Genomic DNA, 14,229 nt, shown 5'->3' on the forward strand with positions numbered 1-14,229 from the left:
GCATTTTTACATTCCCATTAAATATTTTTGAACATCGTCATATGTTCATATTCTAATTTATTCTCGTGTTCTATTCTGTCACGCGCTTTAGCGGTGACTATATGGTTTTCAAGTAGATGTGGATATCCCTTATATTTCCCTCTTCATTGATTTCCTTTCCCATGATACGTATTAATTTACTTCCGCTTTATGAGATAATTAAGGAAACTATTCAAGACCACCCAGGAAAATAAAGGTATCTTCCCGGAATCCTTACATTAACCCAACAAGATAGGACGACGTCATGACTCTCTTCGCTCTCATTTGTATTCTTTATGAGATAGGGTCAATGATAGAGTGTAATTTTATGAGACTAAAATTACAGTCGGTAAACGCATCAATGAATACCGAAAATGACACACGTTACATTTTAATTTTAGTTTTGATATTTCATGGTGACGTTGTAAAAATGCTTCATATTAAATCTCGAGGAGAAATAGCGTTAATGAGGAGATAGGAGGCGGTGAGAAATGATATTCATTGAAATACGAGAGATTCGTAGAATACTCGTAGAATGACTCGCATTGAACGCGGAAGAAGTTGGATTTATTCTCATGATAGATAACGAGAAAAGTCTTTAGTTTTACATTAACCGTTTTTCACTTCTAATTGAAGAGCAAATTTATTATAAAAATGAATTACCCCATTCTAGTTACGAGGAATCAATTATGTCACTTTAGTATCCGTTTTTCACAACTATTGCTGACTATTTTAGCACCAATTTATCGTTATAACATTGTATTATATGCTCAGATAATAATCAATGATGTTATTTTGCGATTCTATGGAATTAACATAGTTAATCATTTGACTGTGATAGTTATCTTGTCATAAAAGTCGGAGTCCCTAATACAGGTGGCCATTGATTGGGTTGATATTGCCTAAAAACAATAGGACATCTGATTGCTATAACTTCATTTTTAGAAAGATTTTAGTTATATATATTTTACTTCAATTTTTTGCACGGTTATAGAAGTACTATCAACTACTTCTGCTTTGTTCACCAATTATAAATAACTGGCAGAATAACAACCGCTTATGTGTTAAAAAACAGTTTTAAACTTCTAAACTTTTTCTTCCATAATCATAGGAATCATAACAGATGAATTTCGCTTCATTTTTGTACAACAAATGATACAACTTCGTAGTTTCAATTGTTTCCTAAATTTTGTATCAATTAACTTTGTTTTGAACTTTATCGCCAAGAAACGTTTTTTACTGTAATATGAAACTAGATCCATCTTCTCAAAATATATACAGCTGTGGCTTTTTTTAAGTCAAACCTATGGGATAATCTGATTGTGATAAACTTCAATGGATTTGCTTGCATATGATTGAGTACGATAATACCATATGCAGTTATGTATAGTCAAATTATGGAAACGAGAAAGGACTATTTGGGGAACTGAGTAAGAGTTATTTTTTCATTGACATGCTACAGTGAAAGGATGCACGTTATTAGTCGTGGTATTTAAATTTGATCGAGAAAAATGCCTATTTGGTGATTATCTAATGTTTCAAAAAGGAATTTCGGGAATCAACTGTCTACGGAAATATAATTTATCTTAAATAGTCTTACAAACTTCGACGTATACTCCTATTTTCCATGCCAACGGTCGCGAGTCAGACCAACAAATGTAATATATCTTTTCGTGAGTACTATTGCAAGACTTTGGAAGGCGCGACGTTTTAATTTGCCGTATCGCCATTTAGATGCAACTTCTCGGGTTGCCATGCTGAGTGAGTCCTAAGCGGGTTCCACGGACAGGAGGAATAGACGTTCCAAAACATTTATGGACACGTCCCGTTGATGTCCTCGGGACTTTAAGTCGTTTCCCTCGGTGACCATTTCACAGAGGCGCCGCTGTACTCTCACATACCCTTCTCGCACACAAATGGCACGAGACGGAGGGCTGGGAATCATCCTATTAGGTCGTAAAGGGAGGAGGGTATGCAGGGCGACGGCGGCACGCTTTGGGCCCTTCCCAAAAGAAATAGGCCCGCGGGAGGGGTGGAGGGCGGGAGGCGGGAGGGAAGCAACAGGCTGAGTGCGCATTATTACCGGGGTGGGGTTGCTAGGAATGTAACAAGCCAGGAGTGGGAGAGAGATGGAGGCGACCTTCAATTGTTTCTGGAGCGATACTTGTGGAAGAGAAGAGAGCGTGGGTATTTCTTAGGAAGAGGGGTGGAATGATCCGGAGAGAGGGTTGACGAATAGACATCTCAATAGAATGTCGGGGAGCTTTCCCCAAATTGCGGAGGAATGCCGAGGATCATGGGCGGATGGATATGTAGCTAGGTGAAGCGAGTGGAAAGCAGAAGTGGGGAGAGGAATGTCAGCAAAATGGACGAAAGTTTCGTTCAAATTAAGGCCTTAATATGGTCAAAATTAAAGCCTCAGTGGCCTCATGTACCATTTACATTTACATCGTATTCTTTGCGAGCCACCGCGAGGGAGTGTGGAAGATGTGACGGGGATCATCCTTTGTTTGTGTGATTCTGAAAAAAGATGAATTTTGTGTAAATATGATGACAAAGGACAGCATTGTTCACTTTGACGTCTTCTACGAGACCAGTCTCCTCACTATTGCTCGTGGCTGAGGTGGAAGGTTTTACGCTTAGGAGTAGGGGTTTTCAAATTTGTTTTTGTGGTGCGAGGGTAGATGCGGAGTATTTGCCTGTGCTCGAGTATTTTTCTTTCTCTTTAACCGGGCTGTCTAATTCGCTGTCATTGGGCGAGGATCTAAATCTAATTCCCTCGGAGTCATATGCAATACCAGGCGGTCAATAGCTTTTGAAAATTGTAGCTTACAATTAGTCTCGGCTGCTTTCTTTGCATCTGGAAGGATTTCCGTCAGAGTCTTCTATAGCACCGTTATGTTTGCTTCCTTCTCGAAATTTCTTATTCAAATCCAAAAACGACGACCGTACCGGAAATTCAATAACCGTCATTTCATGCCATTATAATAATGACGGCTCTTTTTTTATTTTTTCCCAGTGATTTCAAATTATGTGCATTGAATGGTCCTCTCGGGTCAGCGCTGCAGAACCTTCAATTTTGGTAGACGTTCATCCAAAATAACCAACTTATAAATTGTTAGTGCAATAATCAAAATATGATGTAACGGGCTCATTCATTTTGCCTTTTTTGTAGAATAAATAATCAAACACTGACATTAAGCCTTAAGTTACCGGGAATCGCTAGAATATTTAAAGAAATCGCAACACATTTAAAAATTGTTTTTCCCCCTGTTACGATTTTTTTTAAATTTATATTTTTTGATTCTTGATTTTTCTATAATTTAAGTACACTCGGTTACGTCCAAGCACTCTTCGTGTACCTTAGGTATGGCGTAGCTAAGGTGAAGTAACACCATGCCACGTCATAGTATTAACTGCGATCGATGATATAAGATCATCGATATGAAACAAGAAATTGAAATGGGAGAACCAAAAATGAGGAAGATAATAGTGAGCATTACTAAAATAAAGGTGCACATAGTGTGTACGATAAATACGCGAACTGGTGCAATCTCGCGGCTGTGACGTGGACTATGTCCCGCCCACTAGCGGCGCTAGTTGCCTGAGACCCAATGAGATCGTCGAGATGTGCGTATGGTGCCAGCTATGTTAGTTTTTTGTCCTTGTTTTTAATATTTGTCGAAAATTGAAATTGGCGAAATCAAGGAGCAATGAATTAACATTAAGTTTTTGGGTGAAATCCGGTAAAAGTTATCAATAAATTACTGAAATGTTGACAGCTGTTTACGTTGATAATGCTCTGAAGAAAACGTCCGTTCTCTAGTGCATTAAGCGTTTTAAAGATGGCCGACAAGACGCCACGGATGTTGCAAGGCCGGGACGACCTTCAACCACCTGTGTTGACGACAACATTGATCGTGTGCGGTCCCTTGTCCTTACCGTAAATGCTGAGTTCTACCTTACAGTTTTCAAGTGTTTCAGAGATCGCGTGTGTCGTATGCGGCCAAATTTGACTCAAGGCTGGATCCTTCACCATGACCAGCACATTCAGCATTGATTGTTCGCCAGTTTCTGGCAAAACATTCAATCACCATCCTTGATCATCCGCCTTATTCGCCAGATCACGCCTCCTGTGACTTTTTCCTATTCCCAAAATGCAAAAATGTGATGAGGGGACATCACTGGGAAGATGTGGACACAATACGTAAAGCAAGAAACGACGAGAAAACTAAACGCCTGACTGCCGAGGACTTCCAAGGTTGCTTTAAAAAGTGTAAAACAAGATGGAATAAGTGCATAGCAACGAATGGAGAGTACTTTGAAGGGAACAGAATCGATGAAGACTAAATTTTGGAAAATACATTTTTTTAATAGCCTCAGTTCGCGCATTTATTGGACAGACCCCGTGTGCATTCGAAATTACCTCTGAAGATAGAGCAGACAACTTGAGTTTCAGATTAAAATAGTTTCAGAACAAACTCACCAAGTTAAATGAGGGGAATAGACATAAGAGCTATGAAAATATTCATCTACATTAGTAAAAATGAGGAATGCCACACAATCGAGGTTGAACGCCACAAGTATTGCGGAAAAATCCTTTTGTCCCCCACTTTTCGAAGTTTTCACATTTTCGACAATCCTAGCGTTCCTTTGCTATTGCCCTACGCCCTCACCACTCGAATGCTATTTTGTTGGTGTAGAGGTCAAGGCTCCATGACATAAATCGCTGCTACAAAATCTAAATAGGAAAGAAAAGACAGAACTTCTAGTATCATTAGTTTTAAAGAAGTAATTATCTCCGGATCATTTTCAAGGTTTCTACATGGGTTTCTAAATTCAGTGCATCGTTTTAAAGTAGTCCTGGGAGGACAGCGATATTGGACGGAGTCGAAAAACCAGAGGGTTGCCGAGTGTCGAAAAAAATCGCCCTGAAATTGCGGACGCCTGTAATGGACGACCGCAAAGTGTCGTCACTTGAGCCACGAAACGCTAACCTAATTTATGATCGACCCTCCCGAAGGAAGACCCTGAATAATGTTTCATGAATATGTCACGGACCTCAGGGCTAGTTCACGCCACGCCCCCGGTTCGGATCCTGCATACAGACAGACCCCCCTGCTCTGTCGACAGGCGGTGGAAAACACGGTTGAATGCTCCCGACACGCGCCAATTAGACTTCCACTCGTCCGTCCTCAAAGAGAGCCCTTCAGCCGTATTGGGACGCGATGGTACGCGTTAAGAAGCTACGGACCCTGCGCAGAAAAATCTATTTTAAGCATTGTACAGGATACAGCAGCAGATCTAGAAAACCTCCAAGGTGGGCATTTTCATAGGCGAAAAAAATAGTTGTATCACTGTATTCTCCTACAAAAATTTAATATTGTTTAATTTCGGACTAATCGTACTGATCTAGATTCCACAACACGTGCTATAGTAGAGAATTTTATACTCGGGGCACAAAAAGTATTTAAAATTAGTTTCTAGCATCGCATAAATATTTTATATAATTGTAATTAAAACCAAAATTATTCCCCCTTGAATCCGCTTTAGTAAGTTGGATAGCTCCGTGAAAAACCGTTGTGAACAATCAGAAAGCTTCAAGTAATAATTGGGCAGTCTGGGTTGGAAACTACTAGGTATACGAAGGTTGTATATAGGGCTACAAACTAATAATCAAGCATATGGGCAATTGTTGAGTTTAACGCAGACACAGAGCGAATAATTTTAGTTCTTCATGAATTTGGTAGACAGACCGCAACTAGGAGGGTTATTGAGGCGAACAGAAAAATGTTAGGAAGCCTTATTTCCTTCCCCATAAAGTTTGTGACCTCAACAAAAAAAATCAACACGTACGAAATACATTCCGAAAATAAAATAATGACTAACGTCAATAATTACCGATTACACTAATGGTTATCTCACACCCCCTGCCACATGCCCCAATAGCAGCTGGCACGATAAATGTGGGTGTAGTCTAATCGATATCTTCAAATTTTTATAATATCCGAATCGCCTTTTCGGCATTTTCTCTTGCTTAACTTTCTTATCCCCGTGTGCATGTGAAATGCTCCAACAAAAATGCTACCGGATAATTTTAATATGCCTCAGTAATCAAGCGGAAATTTTGATCCAATATCGATCCCATCTCACTAGTGAATCCCTACCCCTAGATGCCTATCCCTAGATGAATGAAATTCAAAAATTGGGTAAATGAGGATTTGCTTCCTATCTCGGCACTGGCTAGCTTCCAACTCCATTTCGCTATCCGTAAAATTAGCTCGTCGAATGTTTAGCTTAGGTTGCTCTGAGGTTGATCTATCGTTAAACCAGGAACCGTACGCTACAATGCCAATCATATTATATACAGGGCTACCTTTTCGTTTATTATTTCTTACCCTTAACGCTGTACATACTCATAAACTAAAAAACTGATATCCAAATGAACCTTTATTTGGCTTTATTGCCAATATTTTCGATCGGTAAATTGGTCTACGAATTAGACAACGAATCCGCAAGCTAAGAGTCACACTTTGGTATCCCGTCTAGAAAAAAATATTATTTAGCTTGTATGCTTCGGTACCTTAAATACATAAATGAAAGGCAAATGTACCATTCCGTAAAGACAGGTTTGATGTGAACTGTTTGAAAACACGTCACACATGCCACTGGGCTGTTCCACCAGTAAAATACGACTTATGCTAAAATGTGGAAACCACTGTTAAAGGTTGACATTGTATGATAGTTTAGAGGTTTCCAAATTTTGGTTTAGATTTTAATTCGAATTACTCTTAAGCATGGAAATTTTCAAATCACGTATTCCATGGGTTTGATTGGTCAGCTCCTATAATGGCCTTGCCTAAGTAATGTGCTAGGTAGATATACTATATGTGTTTGGAAAAAAAATCGAAATCAGTTTGCGATAAAAATTTTAACACGTGTTTAATCTTTCGACGGCATTTGCATATTTATTATGCATATGATTTTTCCGTGTCATTCAGCTGGCGGCACAAAACACGCAATTCCGTCCGATGAGGTAGTATTTTATTTTTGCTCCTTAAGGTCTCCCGAATTCGGGATCGTAACCCAGCAGTGCGTGCCCCAAATTACTGGTCTTCAACCTATTGTGTTTTTGCAGATTTTGGAACATGTTTTTCGTAGCTTCGCTACAGATACTGAATTTTGACGCAAAAATTTAGGTAATTTGCTGCTAGCGATAGTCGATGTCTAATACAATTACGCCATTGATTGAAATTACCGCGTTTTATGTACGAATTATTTTTTTAAATCTACAATATCACAGCTTTTTAGAGAGGATTTCACCATTTAAAATCACTCCCCTCGTAATGAAATCGATTCGTTATATGGGTATTACATTAAAGACAAATCTTGTGATTAAAATTTGAGGATTACTTTTGAGTTAGATCCGTTTGGTCTTAAACAAATATGCTCGTTAGAAAAATTTTCATTGACTGTTTTAGTTTTCTACAAACCTAATTCACTTTTCTACAATCGTATGTTACCTCGAAGCACTAAGAAACGCTCCTTCAACTATTTTAAGCTCTCAGCATAGAAGTTCGCAGGCTGGGAATTCAACCATTTGACAATGGTAGTCTTGAGTTCCTCATTGTGCTCAAACCGTTGCCCATTAAGCTAGTGTTTCAAGAACAAGACGAGGAAATAGTCGCAAAGTGCAAGGTCAAGTCATCTCCGTCTTTTAGACAGTAGTTCAAAATCGCTTGTTCACTCAACATTGTTTGCTCATTTTGTTGGTCGGCAATCATTTTCGGTAGCTACCTAGCGCACATTTTGTGATATTCGAGCTTTTCCGTAACATTCGTGTTCATAATGGTGCGTCCAATAGAGGAAATTTATTAGCCAGAGCACTAATCGTCAATCGCCGATCAGATTGCAGTTCTTGCTCCACTTGTTGAACGGTTTCACCGGTATGGTACTCGGCTCTTCATCATGCAAAATTGTGTGGCCAGATTTTATCCTGCGACACCGTTGAATTACCTCTTTTCTTTCATGTGATTGTAAGTCCATAAACTATGCACAACTTCGGATGAATTTGATCAGCTGGTGCATCTTTTGCATACAAAAATCGAATCACAATACGCCCTTCGCAACTGGTGGGAGTAAAGATTTTCGTGAAAATTGTTATCTGCATTCACCGACAACCAAACGACTACTGAATCAAAATGCGAACTTAAGTGGCTTTGAAACATTCAATAGTCAGCATTGCAAGCGTACAGCTTTGTTCTGACTCGCAAATATTTAACTATAAGAGAATGGTCCTTACATTTCGCATATTCCTCGAGCATGCGAGTGTACATACACTGTGTTATCAATTTAGTGGAGGGACTATACCCCTGGAACAACGCGTGGAAGAGAGTTCTCCGGAAACGGACCAATCAGCGAGCAGCCACTAGACGGGACCACTTATATAAGGGTGGAAAAATTCCGAGTCCCTCATCTTCGGCCTAAAGACGCCGAATGCAACTTCGGCGAAACTGTTGTCAGAATCAAACAACGACGCGGTGAAACCCGATAATGCAGAATCCTTCAAACCACCGCCGCGGAAACCTACGTAGCCATATACGACTTCATATTAATTGAGAAGCCGAGAATTTACAGATGATTCCCTACTTCTACTATAAAGGGCACCACATAGTTCTCACAAAATTACATGTATTCACAGTTAAAATCCAAATTTTTTGCCTACGTAAATAGTGAAACCATTGATGATTGATGACAATGTTTTGACCCCGACTTACTACGGTAGATCAGATCACCAACGTAAAATCAGGGAGATTTATTGTGGAACGGATAGAATTAAAATGCTGTTTTTTCTTTGGACCATATGAACTCAAAAATATATCACAGCAATCGCGTTGGAGATAATTAAATGTGGTAATGTACTATATATATTTGTCGATATCATGCATGCTATTCTTTTCATTTAATAGACACATCTTTTTAGCAGCTCTACAGAATTATTCGAATATGCGTATCCTGTTATTGTATAATGTTGCATGTAAGTACTTTCTTTCGCGTGATTAAAATGTATCAAGTGCATGATCACATTTATGTTTGTGTAGAGATAACATGATTTATTTTTGTATGTCATTTTATTCTATTTTAAGGGTGGTGATCTAACACCTCCGGCCACACGCCCCTGCGGCGGCTTGCGGGTTATTATATAGATTTAGGTGATAATTAATTAATCGCTACCGATATTGCTTGAATGAAGCTTTGGTAAAGTTAGATAAAACTGTATTTTGGATTCGGGATTAACTGCAGTCAACATCACCTTTCGAAAAGTAAATCGCTACCTCCAAACCTAGCTACTTCCATATCCGCTCTCTTGCTTTCTCGGTTGGACAAAGAGCGCGGCCATTTTGTTGACCTCGAAATGCACTAGGCAGGTGATAGATGGATTGACTAACTTTTCGGCCTCTTTTAATAGTTCTTTCCATGCGAATAAATAACGAGACGTCACGTATGATCGTAAATCTCAATGCAAAAAATAAGACCGTGAATAATCGAAGGCTAACTTTTGCCACGAAAATAACCACTTCTATGGCATAATATTGTCCATCACTCACTTCATCTACTTATTTAATGCCCACTCGTCCTTTGATACAAATAATCGGAAAGTCGGAACAGTGACCGGAGTGACCCAATTCAGTGGACTTCAATGTAGAAAACTCGAGCGTCGACATCGACACAGCGAAAGAGGAGAGCCACGACCGCTTTGCAGCGATGAGCTCTCGGGGGAATGTAAGGTTACGCAACCTGGTGCTCGCTAAATCATGGGTGAATCCGCGGACGTAGTCTGTCGAAGGAGACAGCGTGAGGAGGGTAAATTTCAAGAGAGGACGTTTGGGAAAGGTCTACGAATACATGCTGAAGGTAACCGACGATCGGCCGGCCCGCAGAGCGTCCTATTCGCATCCGATAGATAGTCAGATGAATGAATCCGATACCCATCTCTCCGCGTTTAACTATTCATGCGCTTCCTTTTCCTAGTTCTACTCGGTCATTCCTCGAATGACATCATCCTGTTGAATTTCATCATGTACCTGCGTTGAAGTCTCATCCTCAGGGGATGATGGGTTTTATTCCATCAATTCCTGTCTAGATGCACATGCGCCGCTGAATCAATTGATCCATGAGCGGGTCGTAAATTTTGAATATAGTGCAATTAAACTATATCGCTATGCCGGTTTAAAAAAAATTAAACATGCATTTCATACCATGCACTTGAAGGAGAATGATTTCTGAAAAAGTGATTAGTATAATTGAAATTTGCTGCATCGTAATGTTTTAAACTCGAACTTCTGGAATCGTCTTTTGGTGGATATTTATCGTACCATGGGCTGATTTTTGTCCCGTAATAGTCCTAATTTTTTAATGATTCTGAAAAAGATGTATGAAATATATTCACGCGTTGTTTTAATTATAGCGTTCTAATTTTATTGCCATCAACATTCCGTTTCGTTAGATGGATGCATGGATATGGACAGGTTCCAAAATTCCAGAAATTGGAAGGAAGTGCAGAAAATTGACGAAGCACTCAGTGGGGATAATTCTTATTAAAAATTTCCAAAGTTATATCGATTAGCAGGTTCTTTCTCATTTTAATCGAATTTCAAATTATCTTATTTGCCTATTGTAGGAAATTCCTACAACAGCCACTTGACAGGAATGATGCGAGGCCCTGGCTTAGCAATGTAGTTCACAAAAGTTTAATCCCGCATTTCTAGTAGTGGAATGGGAAACTTCATCTTGCAATGTTCAAGTGCTTGCAAACAACTCTAAAATACGCGGGTGGTAATACTTAAAATACCTGAGAAAAATTAGCTAAGTCCGCAAAATGACTAAACTTCGCGTATATATAAAATACGAGCACAAGTGCCAATTTTTGAAAAATACTTATTTTACGTGCATTCATTTTCTGTTGATCCCAATTTTAATCATCAAAGCGATAAGCTTAGAGCAGAAAGTGACAACAATGGCCTACTTTCCTCCGTATTGCTTCCTATTCCAAGTTCGTTCTTGTTTGAATTTTATTTCAACGCAGGTAATATGTAAAGGACATTTTAGCCTTTCTTTATTGGACTTTTCAGTAATCCTTTCTCACACGCTTACTCCTTACAGATCAGCACTGTTAGCTTTCCCTCTTTCTCACTACTTCCCTATTCCATTTCAATTATTTAGCGGGATCAACACACGTAAATAAAAAAATCAAAACCTTCCGTTCTCAAGCCTCACATTCACTCGAGTATTTCGCAGTAGGCGGTGTAGCTGATTATTCCACTTCAGGACCTCATAGCGCACGACCCCTTATTTTTTATGTATCTGCGTACGAATGCGATTTGAGAGAGTTATCGCTAGTAAAATCCTGGAATGTCATACGGAACATGAATATTTTTTATTAACTTTTGACAACTTGTGTCTTCCCTCCTTTCTCGTACGCTTCAACGAAAGGAGAATCCGTGGGGGCCATTAGGTAAAAAGGAATTGCGTCGCGAATGATGAAGCGGAAATGTGAGAATACATTTTTAATGTGTTTTTTTCAAGATATGAAAACTAAGTGCCTCTTAACTTTTTGTGATATTCCTTTCTGTATTTTTGATCACCTATCCTGTATGCCCATGCCGCTGCTCGCAAGATAACGTTATAGCAGTCGATGGTTGGAGATGGAATAATGTGATATTCTAAGCCATAAGATCGCCAGCTCTACTCATTATTCAGAATACACAAGAAGAATACATTTGCCTGTTGTTAGAATGATCACGATTATTTCCTGAGTTGAATGGAATTTAAAATATTTCCGAATTGGAATAAATTGCCTCAGTAAAGAAAAGGCACTGGGACAATGGAGTCTATTATATAGAAATATGTCTAGTCAACATTTATATATTAACAAAATTAAATCTACCAATTTGGGTTTGACATACAAAATTTTCAGCACCTCGTACGCTTGCACAATTCACTGTCTTCAGGAATATGAAAAATCTACATGTCGTGCGTATAACCCAGTGGTTTAGGTAATTATCTGATTCCACATTTCCTTTCGCGCATCGTCACAGATATAAATGTCTGAAAAATCGACATTGAAAATTAACATTAGGGTGAAAATACCTTTAAAATTTCATCAATCATGATATTGGCGCTTTTTCCGTCGTGATCCTGGTGCTACGTCTAGTATTTTGATTTACGATCAGGCTTCACTCTTTTAATCGCCTAACTATCTTGCTACACGACTCTCCTGCCTTTTCGTCTTGTCTTTTATACCTTGGCGTATAAAAAGAAGCCTAAAAAACAGCAGTCAAAAGGTCGTAGAAAAGGAGGATTTTGCAGATGGAGAAGTCACATCTACCAAGCTGTAGACATCGGAACTCGGGTTCGCCATAATGACTTTTGTGCACACTGCTTTATCCCTATCTTTTGGACCACCTTATTCTAAGTACGCCATCGAAAAGAGATAGTGGAAGAATCGCATTATATAATTAATTTGCCGAAAGTCCCCTGAAAAAAATTCGATGGTTTACGCCGGTAAAAAAATACCCTTTCCGCACTGCTTAGAACTAATGAAGTACGATTCACCGCTAACGATGAGTTATAGGTATATAGATATGTCGATTTCAATAAATGACCTGGGTCTTTTTAACTTGCTATATGTCCACAAGTAGCTTCAAAATTGATAGGAAATTCATCAAAGAATGACAAAGGAGATGAAACGTGAAAAATATTTCAATATCAAAGCATATAATTTCCAAAAAGCTACTTAAAAAATACATCGAACGCAAAGTTTGCGAATAAGGTTCCAAAATTATCCTTGTAAGGGACCAAAAAAAGTTAGTTGTCCTTAGTCGTGGAAGCTTCTCGTCTCAGTTAATGTTAAGTTTGCTCATAGAGGTCGCAACAGAAGAATTTCGTGGTGCGAAATGGTGGCAGGGAAGCGGGATGCGAAAAATATATACTAATGGCGCAACCGGAAACATATTTTGGTCGCTGACGAAAGAAACCCAGAGGAAGTCGTATGGGACCCCCTGTCATGAAGCTACAAGTTGAAAGTGGTGCATTCGAATAATCAGTGAACGACAGAGCCAAAATTGTCCTAAATGACAAAAAACCGGTGTTTTAGGGGCCTTTGCCGAAACTGATCGAGTTAATTACTTCGGGGATCGCACGCGGTGAGCCCGCGAGAGTTTCGGGATTCACCTGCGCACCGGGATCCGGCCTCTCAAAAAAAAGTCTCTCCCCCAACCCTTATCGGCGTCCCTCTTCTCATGACGGAAATCATTTGGATCGGTTTCGGGAGCACACTCCCTCTCTCAACCCCCCAAACGGGTCACGCGCCGCCTGGAAAATCGTCACGCAAGAGGGATAAGGCTGGCGCCGGGAGAGAAATGACCAGGGTGGCGACGCCGGAAACGACATCCTAGGAGAAAGAAAGGAGAGTCTGTGGTAATCGCCGCGGCTCACCTGTTCTGTTTGTCTTCCCCCGTTCCCTTTTTCTTGTTCCTGGGCCCGTCTCAGTGGAGTCCCGCCGGTTGCACCAGGGGTGATGCGGCCACCGCCATCGCCGCCCCTCGGAAACCCCCCCCCCCCCGCGAGAGCTACGCCGCCTCCGCCGCCTCCTCCACCGCCGCCGTCTCCCTCTCTACGTCTTCCTCCCCCAACAACAGGATCCGCAACGGCTCCGCCGCCGCTCCCGTCACACTCCGGCCACTCTCTTCCCCTCCCTCTTCCCTTTTTGCGCCCCCTCCCCTCGCTCCCTCCCACTCCCCCTACTCCCTCTCCCTTGACGTCTCACTCTACCCCCTCCCTCCAACTCCCTCTCTCCGCCCCCCGCTCTCGGGCTCCTCCTACCTTTCTTCCCTCCGGCGTCCCTTCCACCCCCTACCAGCCCGCACACACCCCCACACTCACACACACACACTCGCACCTGCAGGACACCCTTCTGCTCTCTCTCCTCCTCCTCCCACGCAGAGCAGCGGGGGCAGCAACAAGCGTCCTGAACGGGGGCGCTGGAGGAGAGGCGGGAAGGGGGTGTGTGGTGGGGATTGGCGATGGGAAGTTGGTGGTGGGAGCGAGAACGGCGCCCGCGTGTGTGGAAGGGAGTGGGGGGCGGGAAGAGTCGCCGCGGCTTCGCTCCCCGGTGCTTTCCTATCTGATGGAAGGAGGGAAGGGGGGGCG

The 14,229-nt window shown here is 40.9% G+C and overlaps 1 protein-coding gene across 3 annotated transcripts in view; it reads right to left on the minus strand.

Annotated features, from left to right (window-relative positions):
- Nucleotides 1-13,632, minus strand: part of LOC139692379 (leucine-rich repeat-containing protein let-4) — a 521,846-nt gene extending 508,214 nt beyond the window's left edge. For 2 of the 3 annotated variants that reach the window (XM_071590539.1, XM_071590540.1), the window contains exon 1: nucleotides 13,516-13,632. The gene's annotated coding sequence lies outside the window, so the exon portion shown is untranslated. The remainder of the gene's footprint in view (nucleotides 1-13,515) is intronic. The other variant, XM_071590541.1, reaches the window with a different exon arrangement.
- Nucleotides 13,633-14,229: the final 597 nt, after the last annotated feature.

This window comes from Hetaerina americana, unplaced genomic scaffold (assembly GCF_022747635.1).
Source record: "Hetaerina americana unplaced genomic scaffold, ioHetAmer1.1.p SCAF_4, whole genome shotgun sequence".
Classification (NCBI taxonomy): Eukaryota; Metazoa; Arthropoda; class Insecta; order Odonata; family Calopterygidae; genus Hetaerina; species Hetaerina americana.